The sequence below is a fragment of the Ahaetulla prasina genome, chromosome 2, assembly GCF_028640845.1.
Source record: "Ahaetulla prasina isolate Xishuangbanna chromosome 2, ASM2864084v1, whole genome shotgun sequence".
NCBI classification, from domain to species: domain Eukaryota; kingdom Metazoa; phylum Chordata; class Lepidosauria; order Squamata; family Colubridae; genus Ahaetulla; species Ahaetulla prasina.
The window spans coordinates 220,493,793-220,514,110 of NC_080540.1; the positions used below are offsets into that span (position 1 = coordinate 220,493,793).

Here is a 20,318-nt window from a genome sequence, read left to right on the forward strand (position 1 = left end):
TTCTGCCAACCTAGCAGTTCAAAAGCATGTAAAAAATGCAAGTAGAAAAATAGGAACCACCTTTGGTGGGAAGGTAAGAGCGTACTGTGTACCTTTGGCATTTAGTCATGCTGGACACATGACCATGGAGATGTCCTCGGACAACGCTGGCTCTTCAGCTTTGAAACAGAGATGAGCACCGCCCCATAGAGTCAGAAACGACTAGCACATATGTGCGAGGGGAACCTTTATTTTTTAATAAGAGAGACACAGCAGTTGCACAATACATTGGAAGAATCTGGAAGAATCTGGATTTATGTTGAATTCAATAAGGTTTAAGCTTCCATTTAAAGTGCAACCCCCCCCCCCCTGTAAATTACTGCCGTGTTCAATGAGAACCATTACCATGTAAATGTGGGAAAAGCTTTTCATTTGTTGGATCTTGGATGAAGAAGATCCCTACTGGTATCTTTGCAGGGGATCTGAACCCCATTGACTTTCTTTATACTTTGTGTACACAAACACCTTAAGCAGATGTTGCAAAGAAAAAGATCAGTGCCATGATTGCATTGCATATAAATATACCAAGCAGTACTGGTTCTTTATCAATTTCAAAGTCATTTTTTTCTCCCTAAAACTAAAAAGATGCTTGATCCAACAGAAGACATAATGTTTTGGGAACAACAAAAAGACTGAACTGAGTAAGAGAGATACCGGTAGTCTTTGACTTCCAACAGGTCATTTAGTGACCATTCAAAGTTACAAAGGTACTGAATAAAGTTATAATCATTTTCACATTTACAACCATTGCAGCATCCCCAAGGACACGGATTAAAATTCAGATGCTTGGCAACTGACTCATATTTATGAGAGTTTAGAATAGAATAGAATAGAATAGAATAGAATAGAATAGAATAGAATAGAATAACAGAGTTGGAAGGGACCTTGGAGGTCTTCTAGTCCAACCCCCTGCTTAGGCAGGAAACCCTGTACCACTTCAGACAAATGGTTATCTAACATCTTAAAAACTTCCATGTTGGAGCATTCACAACTTCTGCAGGCAAGTTGTTCTACTGATTAATTTTTCTAACTGTCAGGAAATTTCTCCTTAGTTCTAAGTTGCTTCTCTCCTTCATTAGTTTCCACCCATTGCTTCTTGTTCTACCCTCAGGTGCTTTGGAGAATAGTTTGACTCCCTCTTCTTTGTGGCAGCCCCTGAGATATTGGAACACTGCTATCATGTCTCCCCTAGTCCTTCTTTTCATCAAACTAGATAGACCCAGTTCCTGCAACCTTTCTTCATATGTTTTAGCCTCCAGTCCCCTAATCATCTTTGTTGCTCTTCTCTGCACACTTTCTAGAGTCTCAACATCTTTTCTACATTGTGGCAACCAAAACTGGATGCAGTATTCCAAGTGTTGCCTTACCAAGGCATTATAAAGTAGTATTAACACTTCACTTCAGTTGCAGTGCTCCAAGATCACATGATTACATTTTGCGACCTTCTGAAAAGTAAAGTCAATACAGAAGCCAGACTCACTTAATAATTGTGTTTCTAACTTTAACAACTGCAGTGATTCACTTAACAACTATGGCAAGAAAGGTCATAAAATGGGGCAAAGCTCACTTAACATCTGTCTCGCTTAGGAACACATTTTGGGCTCAATTGTGGTGGTAATTTGAGGACTGTCTGTACTCTAACACCAAGCAATAATCAGGGTTATTTTTCTCTGTATTTAATCCATATTTCCTGCTTAACTGTGCATCCCTACGCCAGACGTCTCTTTTTGCCTGCAGAAACCATAACATTATTAGTGGAGGCTAATAAGAGGACATTAATGAAATATAATCTGAGATCATTTAAACCAGTGTCTTCATTTTATTTTAGTGCTGCGTAGCATGGAGTCTTATGTAGCTTCCTGCTGAGAAGTGGATTTGAATCATTTATTTCATGAAATGTATGAACTAGCTAACCTACTTCCCAACTCTTGGCAAGATTTTAAGGAATAGATAAATAACAACTTGCACCTTCCTGCTGAGGGAAATTGGAGGAGAAGAAGGAATAACCACGGAATTAAGCCCCAATAGAGTGATAAAAATGCCACCACTGTTGGTAATACAAGGAGTCCTGGAAGAGATAATTAAAAGTCTGAAGAGGAAGCTGTCACACTGATGAGTAGAAGGAAAAAGAAGGAGCACCGGGGGACAAAGATCAAATAAAAGAAAACAATATTTTACCCTAATCCATTAAAATCAACAATTAAAAACCAATACATTCTTCCCTATAGACACATAACTCAGCATGGTTTACTTATGCATGCAATACACATTGTGCTTATGTAGCATTTTTCCAATGGGATTGCCAAGGTATTTCACAGATATTAATGATACTGTTCAATCCGTCTATTTTAAGCTAAAAAGGACAGCAGATGTTCTATAGAATATACAGTATATACATACACACACACACATATAAAACAAATGAGCATAATAATTGCATTTAGAAACAGCAAATGAAACTCTGAGGCCATAGGTTCAGTGGTGTCTGCGTATCAGCCAGAGATTCCCAGGAATCCAGAAAATCTTGCATGGAAATATTAGGGGTTAAAGTTGGGACTTTTGCATTGTCTGCATTTGCATGCAGACAATATAGTGCACCCTTGGGTTCCCCCCACACCCTGACTCCCACCCAGCTCCATCATTATAAACTAAAGCAGAAACATTAGATTGTTAAAGAGCTCCAGCTCACATGAAGAGTTTGTCACTTGCATTACAAGCTGCATTACATATAAGTTGCGGTCGTATGCTGGAGTTTCTGTTTAAGGATGCGAAGCTTGAACCGTGCAATCAGCTGTGTAAAAAATGGCTTACATGTACCAAATTGGGAGTGAGACTTTTTAAAACGATACTTGAACAGCCAGTAACTGTTTCTAATGCCAGAGCTAAATAGGATTTATGTATTTCCTAGGCTATTCTTCTGTAGTGAAGATCTGGTGAAAGAAGATACTAGGCGATATATCTTAATTTCATTCCAAGGCTATTTCTACCGAGCATCCTAACCCACTAATGCACAGTGTAACTTCCTAAAAGAAATGATGGATTAGATATTAGAAAGAGACACCGGCAGTATTAGGAGAATCACTTGTTCTGTAATATGTTCTTGAGAGGAATATTACTGTATGTGAACAAGACTGCCACCAACACAGATAATTTTTAAGCATGTACCGTATATACTCGAATATAAGCCGATCCGAGTATAAGCCGAGGTCCCCAATTTTACCCCAAAAAACTGGGGTAAACTGGGGACTCGAGTATAAGCCGAGGGAGGGAAATGAGGCAGCTACCGGTCAGGAAAGCCTCCTCCTCAGCCGAGAAGGCTGGCGGCTCCCCGCCCGCCTCTCACTGCACCGGCAGGGCTTCCCAGCTAATGCAAAAGCCGCCAAGTTTGCACCATCCGGTATAATGTGAAAAAGAAGAAAAAACTGAGTATAAGCCGTATATACTCGAGTATAAGCGAGGGCGTTTTCAGCACAAAAGCGTGCTGAAAAACACAGATAATTTTTAAGCATGTACTTTGATTTGTACCTAATGTTAAAACATAATGACTACATGCACACATTGTACTGAGGCCAAACAACAAACCCTATTCTGATCTAATATTTTATTTATTAAACATATTGGCCACCCAAATCCAGAACAGCCTACAAAGCTAGAAAAAGAACATAAAAAAACAGGTAATATGTACAAGTAATCCTCAACGTACGACCATGTTTAGCCCAAAATTTAGGTTGCTAAGCGAGACAGTGGTTAACTGAGTTTTGTCCCATTTTACAACTTTTCTTGCCATAGCTGTTAAGAAAATCACGTTAGTAATTTATTATTTATTTATTTTATTTATTTATTCGTATTTTTATACCGCCCTATCTCCCTAGGGACTCAGGGCGGTGTACAGCCATCTAAAAACAACATAAATATACAAAGTAAAACATTAGTCTAAAAAACTTATTAAATAGGTCGAATATTTAAAATAGACATATAAATAATAAAACCCCAATTTAAAACCAAATCTAAAATTTAAACAATTAAAATTTAAAATCTAGTCCAGTCCTGCGCAGATAAATAGATGTGTCTTAAGCTCGCGGCGGAAGGTCCGAAGGTCAGGAAGTTGACGAAGTCCTGGGGGAAGCTCGTTCCAGAGGGTGGGAGCCCCCACAGAAAAGGCCCTTCCCCTGGGCGTCGCCAGTCGGCACTGCCTAGCTGACGGCACCCTGAGGAGTCCCTCCCTGTGGGAGCGCACGGGTCGGTGGGAGGCATTCGGTGGCAGCAGATGGTCCCGTAAGACCGTTTTTGTAGTTTATTTACAACGGTGGTTTTTCAGGCCGCAGGTCTCTTTTGAGCAAGAATTATGTTATTGATTAATTATTTTATTGGTATTATTTTGGTCTTTGTTGTTTTGGGCGTTGTTGTTTTGGGCTCGGCTTCGGCCCCATATCACGGGGTTATTGCTCTTATGGGGGTGTCTTTTTTTTGTTGTTGTTTCATGGTTAAACCTGATTTTTAAGTGCACCTGGCTTCCATATTGACTTTGCTTGTCGGAAAGTGACAAAAAGCAATCACATGACCCCAGGACATTGCAACCATCATAAATACATGCCAGTCGCCAAGCATCCAAAATTTGATCACATGACCCTGGGAATGCCACAATGTTGTAAGTGTGAAAAACAGTCATATAAAAACAATCATTTTTTTCAGTGTCATTGCAACTTTGAATGAAAGTTTGAATGAAACTATTCATTAAACGAATAGTTGTAAATTGAGGACTATCTCTATAATGTGTAATATGTAGAGTAGATTACAAATCATTTTCCATAGCCTCCACTATCTCCCCACCTTATTTCTTTCAGCTTAATGGGACATCTATCCTTTAAAGCAGTGGTGAAATGTAAAATTTGTTACTACTGGTTCTGTGGGCGTGGCTTGGTGTGGGGGAGGTGTTATGTGACTGGACGGGCGTGCCCAACTTTAAAAAAAAAACTTTTCTTTCTTTGGCCGAAGAGGTTGTAAAAAATGTCTTTAAAAGATTCTGATGATCCCAGCTGAATTGCCTGATCGTCAGAACCTTTTAAAAGCATTTTTTTTACAACCTCTTCGTCTGAAGAGGTTGTAATAGCGTAGCTGGTTGGAGAATTCTGGGAGTTGAAGTCCACAAGTCTTAAAGCTGCCAAGTTTGAAGATCTCTGCGTTAGGCTCTGTAAGCGCAAGACTGTACTGATGTAGAATCATGAGATCCAGAACACAAGGGCCTATGGTGATAGGGGTTGTGTGAGCCTCTGTTCTTGGATCCTTGATTGCATCTTCCTTCTCTGAACTACGCATAAAGTCATTTAGAAAGACATCCTGATTAGACAGTAAGGTTTTAAGTTGGAGCAAATTAGCATCGTGGTCTCATCTGAGAAACACTAAGCCTCTTTCACAGGATTTGAATAGGACTCTAATCTATCTTTACCAGTACATCCACAGCCAATATCCTGCCAACGTTGTAACTAACAAAGTTTGTGACCTGTTTCTCTCTCCTTATGCACTGTTTTCTATGGATTACAGATTTATGTTATTCTGTTACTTGATAATGTTTGCAAATTATTAAACAAAAATTTAAAAAATCAATGCAATATAACCAGTTTGCGTACCAGAAGGTGGAATTGCATCAGCATGTTTTTTTTTAACAAGGGAGACCAGCCAGAAAATAAAAAATTCTAGGTAGTACCTGGATGACCATGTAGCCAGATCCAGACTGAGAGGTTAAGGTTGTTAACTCAAGGTATCTACTTATTCTGACAGCCATATCAGACTTGGAAGAGCAGCAGTTGAATAAGAGTTTTCTAATAGAATTAGCAAGCATTCTGTTTGAGAGTAACCTATGATTAAAAGTAATATCTATTGCATGCAAATCTTCCTGACCTCAGACAGATTTCCCTGTTGTATCTACTCAGCATTGCTCCTCCTTTGGAGGTTCAGTTAGGATATAGAGTGGTTTTGTTGTTGATTCCTGAATTAATATTGCCTATGCTTCTTTCTGCAGTTCTAGATTTTGGAAAATATTTTTGTGGTCCTGATCCCCAACTCTGACCTAGAACAGTGTAGATCAAGGGTGCTTAAATCTGGCCCACAGGGCTGGCCTGGAAATAGCAAGGGATCAGTCTGCAGTGCCTCTGGCAGCCAAGACAGGGCATGGAGGGCCACAGGTAGCCCCCTTGCACCCCGTTTTCAGCCTGGACATTCTCCTGCAGCACCCTGCCAGCCAAAACGGGGCGTGTCCATCCCATCTCCCCCCCTCCCCCGGCTGGCCCGCAGAGGAGAACTACAACACTGATCTGGCCCTCAAAGAAATTCAGTTTGACACCCCTGATGTAGATTATGGGTTAGAGCAGGGATGTCAAACTCGTGATGACACGTCATCATGTGAGGTATCGAAACTCTTCCCCCCTTTGCTAAAACAGAGGTGAGCGTGGGCAGCGCGTGATGCATCCGGCCCGCAAGCTTGACAGCCCTGGTTTAGAGAAAGTTTGAAATACCATACAACAGAGTTTCCCAATCTTTCCAGTTTTGCAGACTCATGGGGTGGGGTGGGGGAAGACGGGATGGTTCAACTGGTGTAAGTGGGAATGCACGTGCGTGTGCCCAACGCTTCCACAGCTTGGTTCCAAATGGCTCACAGCTCGGAGGTTGGGGACTCCTGCCATACAATAAAGGCAGTTCTCATCAATTTTGCAAATCGATCTATTGGGTCGAATAATCACACACTGACTAAATTGACTTGAATTTGTCACACAGTACATAAGGCACTATTACTTTCTGAATAGCTCATACTTTTAACCCTTGTGTAATCAATCAATTGTCACTATAATCCTTAATTAGTCTGACCATCTAGCTGTTTTGCATCTAACACACCAATTCAGATAGAATTGTACTTAGGATGACATCTCAGTCCCCTCGGCAGTCATGGAGGGCCGACTGCTATGCATGCTAAGAACCTAGACATCCACATTGATTTTGTATTCCCTCTTCCAGTTTCTCAAGTAAGCTGGGAAGACAACTAGTAAATTTTAATGCAGGTTAAAGTTCAGCAAAAAAGGCCCAGTAGAGGGACAATGTAAACAGACAACTAGGCCAATCTGCATATACTTCATCTATATTTGAATAGTAGGAAAAACATTCATTTAGATCGATATATTCTGATGTCTCACTGCATCCTGGCAATACTGCACAATTTTCTGCACGGCCTGAACCAAAACTACTGGTTTTGAAGCATGAGAAATAGAGAAACTGAATGCAGAGCTGGGATCCCCAATCCATAATTACAGAAAATATTTCAATCATAACAAAAGAATGGAAGCATCCTCAGTAAGCTACATCTAACCAATGTTAGATGACAGGGGCTCAGGGGCAAGGACATTGAGCTTGTCGATCGAAAGGTCGGCAGCTCGGCGGTTCGAATCCCTAGTGCTGCCGTGTAACGGGGTGAGCTCCCATTACTTGTCCCAGCTTCGCCAACCCAGCAGTTTCGAAAGCAAGTAAAAATAGGGACCACCTTTGGTGGGAAGGTAACAGCATTCCGTGCGCCTTTGGCGTTGAGTCATGCTGACCACATGACCATGGAGACGTCTTCGGACAGCGCTGGCTCTTCGGCTTTGAAACGGAGATGAGCACTGTCCCCTAGAGTTGGTAACGACTAGCACGTATGTGCGAGGGGAACCTTTACCTTTACCTTTAACCAATAGCAGGTGACTAAGTCCCACTTTCTTGAAGGCAGTCAATAGTTCAGAAGTTCAGGGACTGAGATGTCAAGATATTTTGCAGATGATCAGGTCCTATTAGCCTTACAGAACATAAGAATTCTGATAAGAAAGGATTTTTAATTATTTATATAACAATTACATAATTATTAAATATAATAATGTTTAATAATATATAAAATATAATTATAATTATTTATATTTTCAGTAATATTTGCTATGGCCAGCAAGTACCATTCAAAATTGCTGGGGAAGGTCTGGCTTCTAAATGTCCTTGATTCATGGCCATGCATTTAACGACTGTTCAAAGTTAGGACTGAAAAAAGTGACTTTCAACCGATCCTCACACTTGTGACTGTTGCAATGTCCCCAGTGTCAGACCCTGTGCTTGGGTTTGGGTGCTTGGCAACTAGCATGTATTTAGGATGGTTGGCAGTGTTCTGAAGTCACATAATCGCCATTTACCACCTTCCCAGGGAGCTTCCAACAAGCAAAGTCAATGGGAGAAGTTGGATTCATGCCACATCTGTGCGATTTGCTTAACAACAGTGGCAAAAATATATATGTAAAATTGGGTGTGATTCACTTAATGACTACATCACTTAACAACAGAAATTTTGGTTCTAGTTGTGGTCATAAGTCAAGGACTACCTGTGCTTTAAGCATAAAAATAATTTTGACAGTATGCAAAGTCAAGTCACATTCAATAGCTAATCCAAAATGCAGTGCTAATTCATCTATCACGAATCAGCTATTGTGGGGCTACAGTGTAGCTGATGCTACTTCGCAAAGGAAGTTTCTGTACCCTGTGCAGATGCATGCCAAATAAGTATAGTATGTGGTATAGAAAATACAGGACTGAGAGATGGGTATTGAATGACAACGAAAGAAATTATATGAGCCACGATGGTGCAGTGGTTAGAATGCAGTACTGCAGGCTACTTCTGCTGACTGCCTGCAATTTGGCAGTTCAAATCTCACCAGGCTCAAGGTTGACTCAGCCTTCCATACTTCCGAGTTGGATAAAATGAGGACCAAAATTGTTGGGGGCAATATGCTGACTCTGTAATAGAGAGAGCTGTCGTTGTTGTGGTTGTTAGTTGCGAAGTCGTGTCTGACACATTGCGACCCCATGGACAACGTTCCTCCAGGCCTTCCTGTCCTCTACCATCCTCTGGAGTCCATTTAAGCTCACACACCTACTGCTTCATCCAGCCACATCATTCTCTGTCGTCCCTTTCCCTTTCCTTTCTGACTCCATCCAGCCACATCATTCTCTGTCGTCCCTTTCTTCTTTTGCCCTCAATCTTTCCCAGCATTAGGCTCTTCTCCAGTAAGTCCTTCCTTCTCATTAGGTGGCCAAAATATTTGAGTTTCATCTTCAGGATCTGGCCTTCTAAAAAGCAGTCAGGGTTGATCTCCTCTAGGACTGACCAGTTTGATCGCCTTGCAGTCCAAGGAACTCGCAGGAGTCTTCTCCAGCACCAGAGTTCAAAGGCCTCAATTCTTTGGCACTCAGCCTTTGTTATGGTCCAACCTTCACAGCCATACATTGCAATTGAGAAAACCATAGCCTTGACTATACGCACTTTTGTTGGCAGGGTGATATCTCTGCTTTTTAGTATGCTGTCTAGATTTGCCATAGCTTTCCTCCCCAGGATCAAGCGTCTTTTAATTTCTTGGCTGCAGTCCCCATCTGCAGTGATCTTGGAGCCCAGGAAGATAAAATCTGTCACTATCTCCATTTCTTCACCATCTATTTGCCAGGAATTGAGAAGGCCGGATGCCATGATCTTAGTTTTCTTAATGTTGAGTTTCAATCTGCATCAAGAGGCTGTTTAGTTCCTCTTTGCTATCTGCCATTAGTGGTATCATCTGCATATCTGAAGTTGTTGATATTTCTCGCGGCAATCTTAACTCCAACTTTTGATTCATCTAGACCTGCCTTTCTCATGATGTGCTCTGCATATAAGTTAAATAGGCAGGGCGACAGTATACAGCCTTGCTGGACTCCTTTCCCAATTTTGAACCAATCAGTGGTTCCATGTCCAGTTCTCACTGTTGCTTCTTGACCCGCATATAGGTTTCTGAAGAAACAAATAAGATGGTCTGGTACAAATAATTGCTACCAACTTGCCTTCCATTGAGGACCTGTATACTGCACGAATCAAGAAGAGGGCCGTGAAAATATTTGCAGATCCCTCGCATCCTGGACATAAACTGTTTCAACTCCTACCCTCAAAACGACGCTATAGAGCACTGCACACCAGAACAACTAGACACAAGAACAGTTTTTCCCCGAAGGCCATCACTCTGCTAAACAAATAATTCCCTCAACACTGTCAGACTATTTACTGAATCTGCACTACTATTAATCGTTTCATAGTTCCCATCACCAATCTCTTTCCACTTATGACTGTATGACTATAACTTGTTGCTGGCAATCCTTATGATTTATATTGATATATTGATCATCATTTGTGTTGTAAATGTTGTACCTTGATGAACGTATCTTTTCTTTTATGTACACTGAGAGCATATGCACCAAGACAAATTCCTTGTGTGTCCAATCACACTTGGCCAATAAAAAATTCTATTCTATTCTATTCTACTCTCATATCTTTATGATCTTGTCACAATTTGTTGTGATCTACCCAATCAAAGGCTTTAGCATAGTCAATGAAGCAGAGGTAGATGTTTTTCTGGAACTCTCTAGCTTTTTCCATGATCCAGTGTATGTTGGCAATTTAATTTCTAGTTCCTCTGTCTCTTCAAAATCCTGCCTGTACTTCTGGTAGTTCTCGATCCACATACTGCTGGAGCCTAGGTTATAGGATTTTAAGCATAACCTTACTATCATATGAAATGAGTGCAATGGTGCGATAGTTTGAACATTCTTTGGCATTGCCTTTCTTTGTAATAGGAATGTAAACTGACCTTTTCCATTCCTGTGGTCACTGTTGAGTTTTCCAAATTTGCTGACAAATTGAGTGTAGCACTTTTACTGCATCGTCTTTTAAGATTTTGAATAGCTCAGCTGGAATACTGTCTCCTCCATTAGCTTTGTTGTTGTTCAGATTTCCTAAGGCTCATTTGACTTCACATTCCAGGATGTCTGGCTCAAGTCAGTGACCACCCCATCGTGGTTATAAGGGATGTTAAGCTGGTTCTTGTATAGTTCTTCTGTGTAATTTTGCCACCTCTTCTTAATCTCTTCTGCCTCTCTTAGGTCCCTGCCATTTTGATCCTTTATCATGCTCATCTTTGCATGAAACGTTCCCTTCATATCTCCAATTTTCTTGAAGAGATCTCTGGTCCTCCCTATTCAATTGTTTTCTTCTATTTCTTTGCACTGTTCATTTAAGAAGGCATTCTTCTCTCTTCTAGCTATTCTCTGGAATTCTGCATTAAACTGGGTTTTCTTTCTCTTTCTCTCTTGCCTTTTGCTTCCCTTCTTTCCTCAGCTATTTGCAAAGCTTCCTCAGACAGCCATTTTGCTTTCTTCCCTTTCTTTTTCTTTGGGATGTTTTAGTTGCTACCTCTTGTACATTGTTGCGAACCTCCGTCCATAGTTCTTCAGGCATTCTGTCTATCAGATCTAATTCCTTAAATCTATTTGTCACCTCTACTGTATATTCATCAGGGATATGATTTAGTTCATACCTGAGTGGCCTTGGGCTTTTCCCTACTTTCTTCAATTTAAGCCTAAATTTTGCAAGGAGGAGCTCATAATCTGAGCCACAGTCATTTCCTGGTCTTGTTTTTACTGACTGTATAGAGCTTTTCCATCTTAGGCTGCAGAGCACATAGACAATCTGATTTCTGTGTTGACCGTCTGGTGATGTCCATATGTAGAGTCATCTCTTGGGTTGTTGGAAAAGAGTGTTTGCTATGACCATCGTATTATCTTGACAGAATTCTATCAGCCTGTGCCCCGCTTCATTTTGTACTCCAAACTTGCCTGTTATTCCGGTTATCTTTTGGCTTCCTACTTTAACATTCCAATCCCCCATGATGATAAGGACATATTTTTTTGGTGTTAATTCTATAAAATGCTGTAGGGCTTCATAGAACCGGTCAATTTCATCCTCTTTAGAACTAGTGGTTGGGGCATAGACTTGGATTACTGTGATATTGAAGGGTTTACCTTGGATTCGAACTGAGATCATGCTATCATTTTTGAGATTATATTCCAGTACTGCTTTTCCTACTCTTTTATTGATTATGAAGACTACTCAATTTCTTCTGAGGGATACTTGCCCGGAGTAGTATATCTGATGGTCATCTGAATTAAATTCACCCATTCCTGTCCATTTTAGTTCACTGAGTCCTAAGATGTCGATGTTCAGTCTTGTCATCTCTTGTTTGACCACGATCAACTTGCCTTGATACATGGATCTTACATTCCAGGTTCCTATGGAGAAAAAATCTTTACAGCATTGGACTTTCCTTTCACCACCAGATGCATCCATAGCTGAGCGTCCTTTTGGCTTTGACCCAGTTGCTTCACTCTTTCTGTACTAGTAGCAGAGGGCTACTAATACTAGCCTCTGCTCTTCCCCAATAGCATATTGGACACCTTCCGACCTGAAGGTCTCATCTTCCGGCATCATGTTTTTTTTTTCCTTTTGGTACTGTCCATGGTGTGTTTATGGCAAAAATACTGGAGTGTGGGTGGCCATTTCCTTCTCCAGTAGATCATGTTTTGATAGAGCTCTCTGCTATGACCTGTCCATCTTGAGTATCCCTGCACAGCATAGCTCATAGCTTCATTAAGCTACGCAAGCCTCTTCGCCACGACAAAGCAGTAATGCATGAAGTGGGAGAGGGCTGTAAAGCACTGTAAAGCGGTATATAAGTTTAAATGCTATTGCTATATACAGTAGCTCTTTTGGAGGTAAATAATGCAACAGGATCTTATTAATGACATCTGTGTCAATTTGGTTACATGCAATAAAATCCAACTAATTTTGCCACCAGTGTCATTTATGATTCCAATTCTTTCTTTATCTCTCCATTCTGTTGATTTCAGTTGAACAGTTGCTTATACGATATGCAAGAACTTTCAAAAGAATGAAAGAATGAAGGTTCTGGTGAACGTCTTCAAAGCGCTCCATGGCATAGGGCCGGGCTATTTACGGGACCGCCTACTGCTACCGAATACCTCTCACCGACCCCTGCGCTCTCACAGAGAGGGACTCCTCAGGGTGCCGTCAGCGAGACAGTGTCGTCTGGCGACACCCAGAGGAAGGGCCTTCTCTGTGGGGGCTCCCGCCCTCTGGAACGAACTCCCCCCAGGACTTCGTCAACTCCCGGACCTCCGAACCTTCTGTCGCGAGCTTAAAACACACTTATTTATCTGCGCAGGACTGGATTAGTTTTTAAATTTGTGGGTTTTTAATGGGTTTTTTATCATTTATTCTAAATTTTAATTTCGGCCAATTGAATAAGTTTTTTAATTGTATTTTAATAGTATTTATATTGTAATATTATTGTCTATTTTATCTGGCTGTGAACCGCCCTGAGTCCTTCGGGAGAAGGGCGGTATACAAATTTAAATAATAAATAAATAAATAAATAAATAAATAAATACAGGGTAGTCCTCGATTTATAACAGTTTGTTTAGTGATCATTCAAGGTTACAATAGCACCGAAATAAATGACTTATGAACATTTTTTACACTTATGACCACTACGGCATCCCCATGGTCAAATGCTCAAAATTCAGACATTTGGCATCTAACTCATATTTATGATGATTGCAGTGGGGTCATGTGATTATCTTTTGCGACCTTCTGACAAGCAAAGTCAATGGGGAAACTAAATTCACTTAATAACCTTGTTACTAACTTAACAATAGCCGTGATTCACATAACAACTGTATCAATAAAGGCAATACAATGAAGCATGTATAAATATATATAACTGAGTCTTTATGTAACTTGCGGCTACATAAACAAGATCCAGGTTGATCTTATATCACTAGAGTATATTGGTCAAAACCCACTTGTCAGTCAAAGTAACTAAATTGTTAGAGCTCCCAACTTTTATGTACATATTAAATAAAAATTGGAATGCCCAAATTAAAGTAGGTTGATATTGAGAATTCAATTTGTTCATTAATTTTATCATAGCTATTTTCTTTTCAGTAAATGGCATATTACATAGATAGATGGATGGACTATAGATCAGGAAATTTTTCCTAATCGAGTTTACAGCTATCTGTATTTTCATGTAATCAAGTCATTGGAGCATGCAAAAGAAAATGTCTCGGTAGTCATTAGTAAAAATAGTAGTATGTGAGTATGCATGCATAATGTATTTTTTTCAAGATCCAAGAGTATTGTGTATATTGTTCTAAAATATTTATGCATTTGCTTAGAAAATAGGATTGCGGCTGAAGACCCTGAGGAAAAAATGTGAATGCAGGGAAGCCAAGTTATAATCCAGCACATTAACTAAAGTTATAAAATGCTTTTACTACTTACATGGTGGAAGAGGAAAGCGGAAACCATAAATCCTTCTCCCAACACTCATCAGCATGTTTTTGCTAAAATCATTTCTGTCTTATTGACAGATATAACTTGCTAGTATTCAGTTATTACTTGCAAAAAATGAAAAGGAAATATGCCATGGGCTATTTTTTTAAGTGATTGTAGGAACAAACTGCTGTCTGTCTCTCTGTCTGTCATACAGTATATGGGCCAAACCATTAGACAGAATGAAAGTGCAAAGCGCTCTTAGCAGCGCATGTAACCGTATCTGCTCTGCTTTTCCTTCCCACTTCCTATAGTAGTTATAATACTTGCCTAGGCTTCCCAAGAAGAACAGAGCCATTCAGAAATAACAAAGAGGAAGCCAGTTTACTGTACAGGATTCTTGCGGCTTTACATATAAATACTTTGAATGCTTTTCTGATATGGAGTGGGAGTGGAAGTGGGAGTAGAAATGGACTGGACTGGACTGGACTGGACTGGACTGGACTAGACTAGACTAGACTAGACTAGACTAGACTAGACTAGACTAGACTAGACTAGACTAGACTAGACTAGACTAGACTAGAATAGAATAGAATAGAATAGAATAGAATAGTTGGCCAAGTGTGATTGGATACACAAGGAATTTGTCTCTGGTGCAGAAGCTCTCACTGTACATACAAACAACAAAATAATATAATCATAAGATACCAATAGGAGAAGATAGCATAAAATATGAGAAAGATAATAGTAATACAGCCATACTACGTGGGTAAATATTCCTATACAGTATACATCAATATACAAATCCATATTGGTAGCATGGCATCATTGCTTGAATGGATAGTGTGTAGTCATCAGAAGGATCAAGGAGTAATAAACTATTACTAAGGCAGGTAACAAACACAGGATCTTTTGGTCCTGTATGTGAATACACACACACACACAACATGCAAATGATTTTGGCTTAGCATGTTGTGTGAACTCATCCAAATTCTAAAGCCTGAAGAGCCGCTATCTATCAGAGGATATAATAATTCTGTTATCCACGGTTGAATGCCAAGGCTTCTTAATAAAATTAGAGTATGTGACATAATAAAGAGATAGCAAAATTAGAGTATGTGACATAATAAAGAGATAAGCAATAAGATGCTCATCATTTAGTGGTTGAGTTTACGTATTGCATTAAGCTATAATGTGATTCATTTGCTTTTGCCTTGGTCTTCATGAATCCAGTTATTATGATTTAGAAATTATGGTTTAAGGCTTACAACAGTGTGTGCACTGTATCAGCTAGTTCCTGCTTATTCGCCAAACCATGCCTCAGCATATTAGGAGAAAATCAATGAGAAGAATTTTATTGCCATTGGCAAAAACTTGGAGCAAAAACTTCCCAAGTACAGTCATGAGGAAATTGGAATTTTAAATGCTCTGTGATATTTTTCTGATTCTGACAATTAATTGAGAGCAGTTCCTCAGGGCAAAGATGTCAGTTATGTAAACAACCCTAAATTGCCCAGCTTGTCAGCCAAAACACCCAGGACATGTAATGATTTTTTAAAAAAAAGCTAAATAAAAGGAGTAAGAGAAAGAAATAATGGAATTAAACTGAAGTAAGTATATGAGCACAGAACCTAGTCAATCCATGCAAAATTGGAGGAATTCTGGGAAAGAAATGGCAAACTGAAGACAGTGAAGCCAACAACCCCACTGGAAGGAAGAATTAAAAAGGATTTGAATTTACCCAGAAGTTCTTAATTTAGGAAGAACTTAATTGAAACTAGTGTGGTAAAAGATTATCTAGTTTTAATGACCCAATTGTGGGCAATAAGGTGAATCACTAGAGTTATCATTTATCAACTCTTCACAATCTTCAATTAAAACACTGCTCAGATGCTGCAGCTCATTCAATAAATTAGATATCATCTAATTTATTTATTTTTATTAATTTATCAAACATATATGACTGCCCATCTCTCATAGAAATTATTCTGGGAAGTGTACAACAATTAAATAAAATAATAAATATTTGAAATCAATCATTAAAAGCAGCCATACTTAAAATAGAAAAATACAACTCAGACACAGGAGAGAGTAGATTAAACACAATGATAAGGCCATCCTAGAATAAGCCCGAGAGCCCTGGAATGACAAAACCAGGTTTTGAGGGATTTAGGGAACATTAACAGGGATGAAACTAACCTCACTTTGGTGTAAGATGGGAGAATATTCCATATTTCTTCTCTCAACCATCCTCCTTGCAATGAATTCTAAATATGTTTTAAAACTATATTAATGCAAATAGGCTTTGTAGGAAGAGATTAGATACAATCAGATACAATTAGCAAATGCAAGGGAGCAAAAATGAATCAACACACAATAATCTGCTATCAGTGCAGAATCTGATTCATAGAGGCCTCACAATCAGGGCGGATAAGAAGGCAAAGTACAGCCAAATAATTGGAGTCCAGGTAATAAAATACATGAAAATATAGAGTTGAAGTTCAAAAGCATATCAGAAAAGCAATTCAAAATCCCAAGAGTTGAGAAATAAAAATTTCAAAACAGGAGCTGCTATGATAGCGTTTCCTACAAAATGATCGAATCTCAGTGGAAAGATTTTATAATCCAAATTTATCTGGCCACTCCTCATTCTAGCTGATTCTTCGACAAACAATAGCTTTTGCACATTTTCATCTGTTTCATTTTGTCCTGGGGGGGGGGGGAGGGAAGGCTAATCTATAAAATTGCAAGATAAAGATTCAAAAGACAGTCCATACCACTTTGTTGGGTTATTTTAAAATGGTTATTTCAGAAATTACTGTGGATGGTGTTAATTAGGAAAAAAAGACTGTTCTGCCCTATTGTTTACCTATTTTAGTAATCACTAAGAGGAACAGAAAATATCTCCATGTAATATTCTATTATGCTGTTGGCTTTGGACTGCTTCTGATTTAATCAATGAAGAATCTGGTTAGATTATTACCATTAAGTACTTGTGATTGATGGATGATAGTTGATATGCCACTTGCATATTGAGCACTCATTGCCCAAACACACTCCTGAAGTTAGTGGCAACAACTTTAAAAGATCAGATTTTTTTTTGTAAGAGCTAGACTAGAGAAGATTAGGGGGCTATAGTTGGCGGGCTAGTCCTTTCTACAATGTTTTCATCTATCCTGTATATTTATCTGGGACTCACCCAGGTTTCATCATCTTGAGCAGGATACATTTCAACTTCTGTAAATTCTAGCAACATACTACAAATTAATGGGAATTGACTTGGGTAAAGGTAGTTTTTAAAGTGCCTGTCAGCTACAAACAACTAGATCCACACTTGAAGAGTTCAATTTGCTGTTTTATTGCTCAAGCCTAAACAGCAGTTTTTTCAGACTGACAGTTTGCACCTGGGGGATACTAAATAAGGCTTAACTGCATTCAAGAGGAATCAAATTTGCACTCTTGTAACCTATGTAGGGATTCTAGACTAAGTCCTGGTTTGACTCCTCCCCCTAGCTTGGCAGTCTCCCTCCTACATCACCTGATATAATGATGCTCTTGGTCATAAAATAATCAAATATAATCTGGCTCTTATTTATTTTACTGTCTTTATAGCTCACTTGGGTGTGTGTGTTAAAATCTGTGAGAAGATATAAGGAGCATCATTCTCCTGTGGAATTGTGTATGATGTCAATTTATATATAAAAGGAGCAAGGCTGGCAACATGATGCTCCATCTGCTATGTTGTCAATTTTCACCAACAACCCCATGGCTGCTGCTGAAGCCAATCAACTCAGAAGGTCCTGAGTTATTAAGTAAATTAAAATGATTAAAAACAACAGTAATAATAAATGTCAATTTCCCTCACCCCATGGATGCCAATAAAATTTGGTTAGGATTAAAGGCCTGGTGAAATTAAACAAGATCTTTCAAAAACATTCCAAACTGTGAGGCCACCGCCCAGGAAGTCTGTTATTTCATCCATGTCCATCTTACTTCAGAGAGGAAGTAATAGGCCTTTCAAGATGTTTCTCACCAGAAGGACAGATTCAGTTTTTCAGATTCAGAAGATAGTGCTGAGATAATGAGAGAATAGTATTTATATTAGCTGGGCCTGTTCTTGGTTTCTCTAACAAAATCAGAACTAAAAATCTCAATATAATGATGAACACACAGTGACTAATGCATGAAATACTCTTTCAACTCCTCAATTAATTGTTTCATGTACTTCTTTTGATCATTTTATAGAAATGTATTGTGCGGTTGGTAAAAGAACAAGTAGCTTCTTGAGTGAAGAAGAGAAAATTGGATACCTGTTTACTTACATTTGCCTTATTGGTCTTGTAGTTTAATGTATCTAAAAGGCTTTTATTAATCAATGAGCAGATGTGTAGACATTCTCTCCATTCTGTATCAAGCCAGCTGCATATGAAAGAAAGGTTTCAAAACGCTTACCTCATGTCTTCTAGTTCTCACAAGTAACAACTGATGATTAATACTTGGAGTTCATTGAAACTGGGTGGCTAATAAATTCAAATGAGTAAAATTGTATGCATTTCTGCATGCACAAATAGCCATCTAAAGAGAAGAGATATGAAACAAAATGTGTCGGCAGAATATAATTTAGTCCAAACAAGTAGAAACTCTGGAGCACACACACATGTATTTCTTTTTTGCTGTCATCAGTAATAATTTGATCCTTCTTGGTTCAATGTTTGAGAAATGAAGTAATTGGAAATGAGGGTTCATATCCCAGAAAGCTTCACAAAATTTGGAAAATCCAGCTTTTCAAATTTCAAAAAGGAGACAGGGCAAATGAAAGACTCTTAAATTCAGTTGGCATGAGCATTTATTGAATTTCAAGAACTTGATCAGGACCTTTGTACAGTAAAGAGGTTAAAGGAATATCCTGAAGCTGAATGTATGCATATAAATGTGATGCATGCCTGGAAGACAAAATGGAAAATACCTTCAAATTCAATTACACCAATACTACTTAACTAGTTTCTTAATCACCCAGGAGGTTGCAGATATGTTTATTTCTTTCCATCCAGGACAGTTTTAGTGTGTCTTCTTTTCTTAATATTTTCATCTTCTTCTAATTTAATGCTTACTTCATTTTCTCACTGCCCTATTTTAGATTGCAGTTTTTAATGTGCAAATAACATTACAGAATCTGGGGAAATGCAGATTTAAACATAAAGTATGCAGCAGCATATAATAATATTCTGGTGTGCAAAGGAGCTTGGTATAGCTGGACCAGGTAAATTTACCTTTAAAGTGTGAGCCATGTGAACTCCTCATTCAGTAGTTATAAGAGACTGAATCCCAGATAGGTCTATGACATAGAATGTAATTGTTTCTTAAAAATGAAAAGTTAATGAACAGTACTGACTCCATCTTTTCACAGATGTGAGAATAGAATGTGCTACAGATAGTCTTCAACTTATTACCTTTCATTTAATGACCATTCAAAGTTACAATGGCACTGAGAAAAGTGATTTATGACCATTTTTCACACTTATGACCACTGCAGTATCCCTATGGTCATGTGATCATCTTTTGCAACATTCTGACAAGCAAAGTCAATGGGGAAGCCACATTCGCTTAACAACCATGTTACTACCTTAACAACCAGTGATTCACTTAACAACTGTGGCAAGAAAGTTCATAAAAAGGGGCAAAACTCACTTAACAACAGAAATTTTGGGCTCAGTTGTGGTCATAAGTAGAGGACTACATGTACTTTGCTAGCCTTGGGGAATTCAAAATCCAGGAAAAATACTCAAAACCCATGAATTTTATGAGACTGGTTACTTACAGCCAAGATCGCTTTTCTTACAGTGGCAGAACATCATTGTTCTGGGGGGCTCCTATTCTCTAGAACGAACTTCCCCCTGGCTTGCGCCAATTGCCGGACCTTCGGGCCTTTCGCCGCGAGCTGAAAACGTATTTATTTACTCGCGCGGGGCTGGCTTAAATTTTAAATTTTTTAAATTCTAACTTTTTAGATGAATTTTAAGGGTTTTTAAATTTTAAATGTTTTTTAAATTTCGGCCAATTATATAAT

General features: G+C 38.9%; 1 long non-coding RNA gene across 1 annotated transcript in view; it reads right to left on the reverse strand.

Moving 5' to 3' along the window:
- The window catches only part of LOC131192053 (uncharacterized), a 47,519-nt gene that overhangs the window by 16,291 nt on the left and 10,910 nt on the right, over positions 1-20,318 (reverse strand). Inside the window, exon 2 of the long non-coding RNA XR_009153633.1 lies at positions 18,704-18,826. This is a non-coding gene — a long non-coding RNA (uncharacterized LOC131192053). The remainder of the gene's footprint in view (positions 1-18,703; positions 18,827-20,318) is intronic.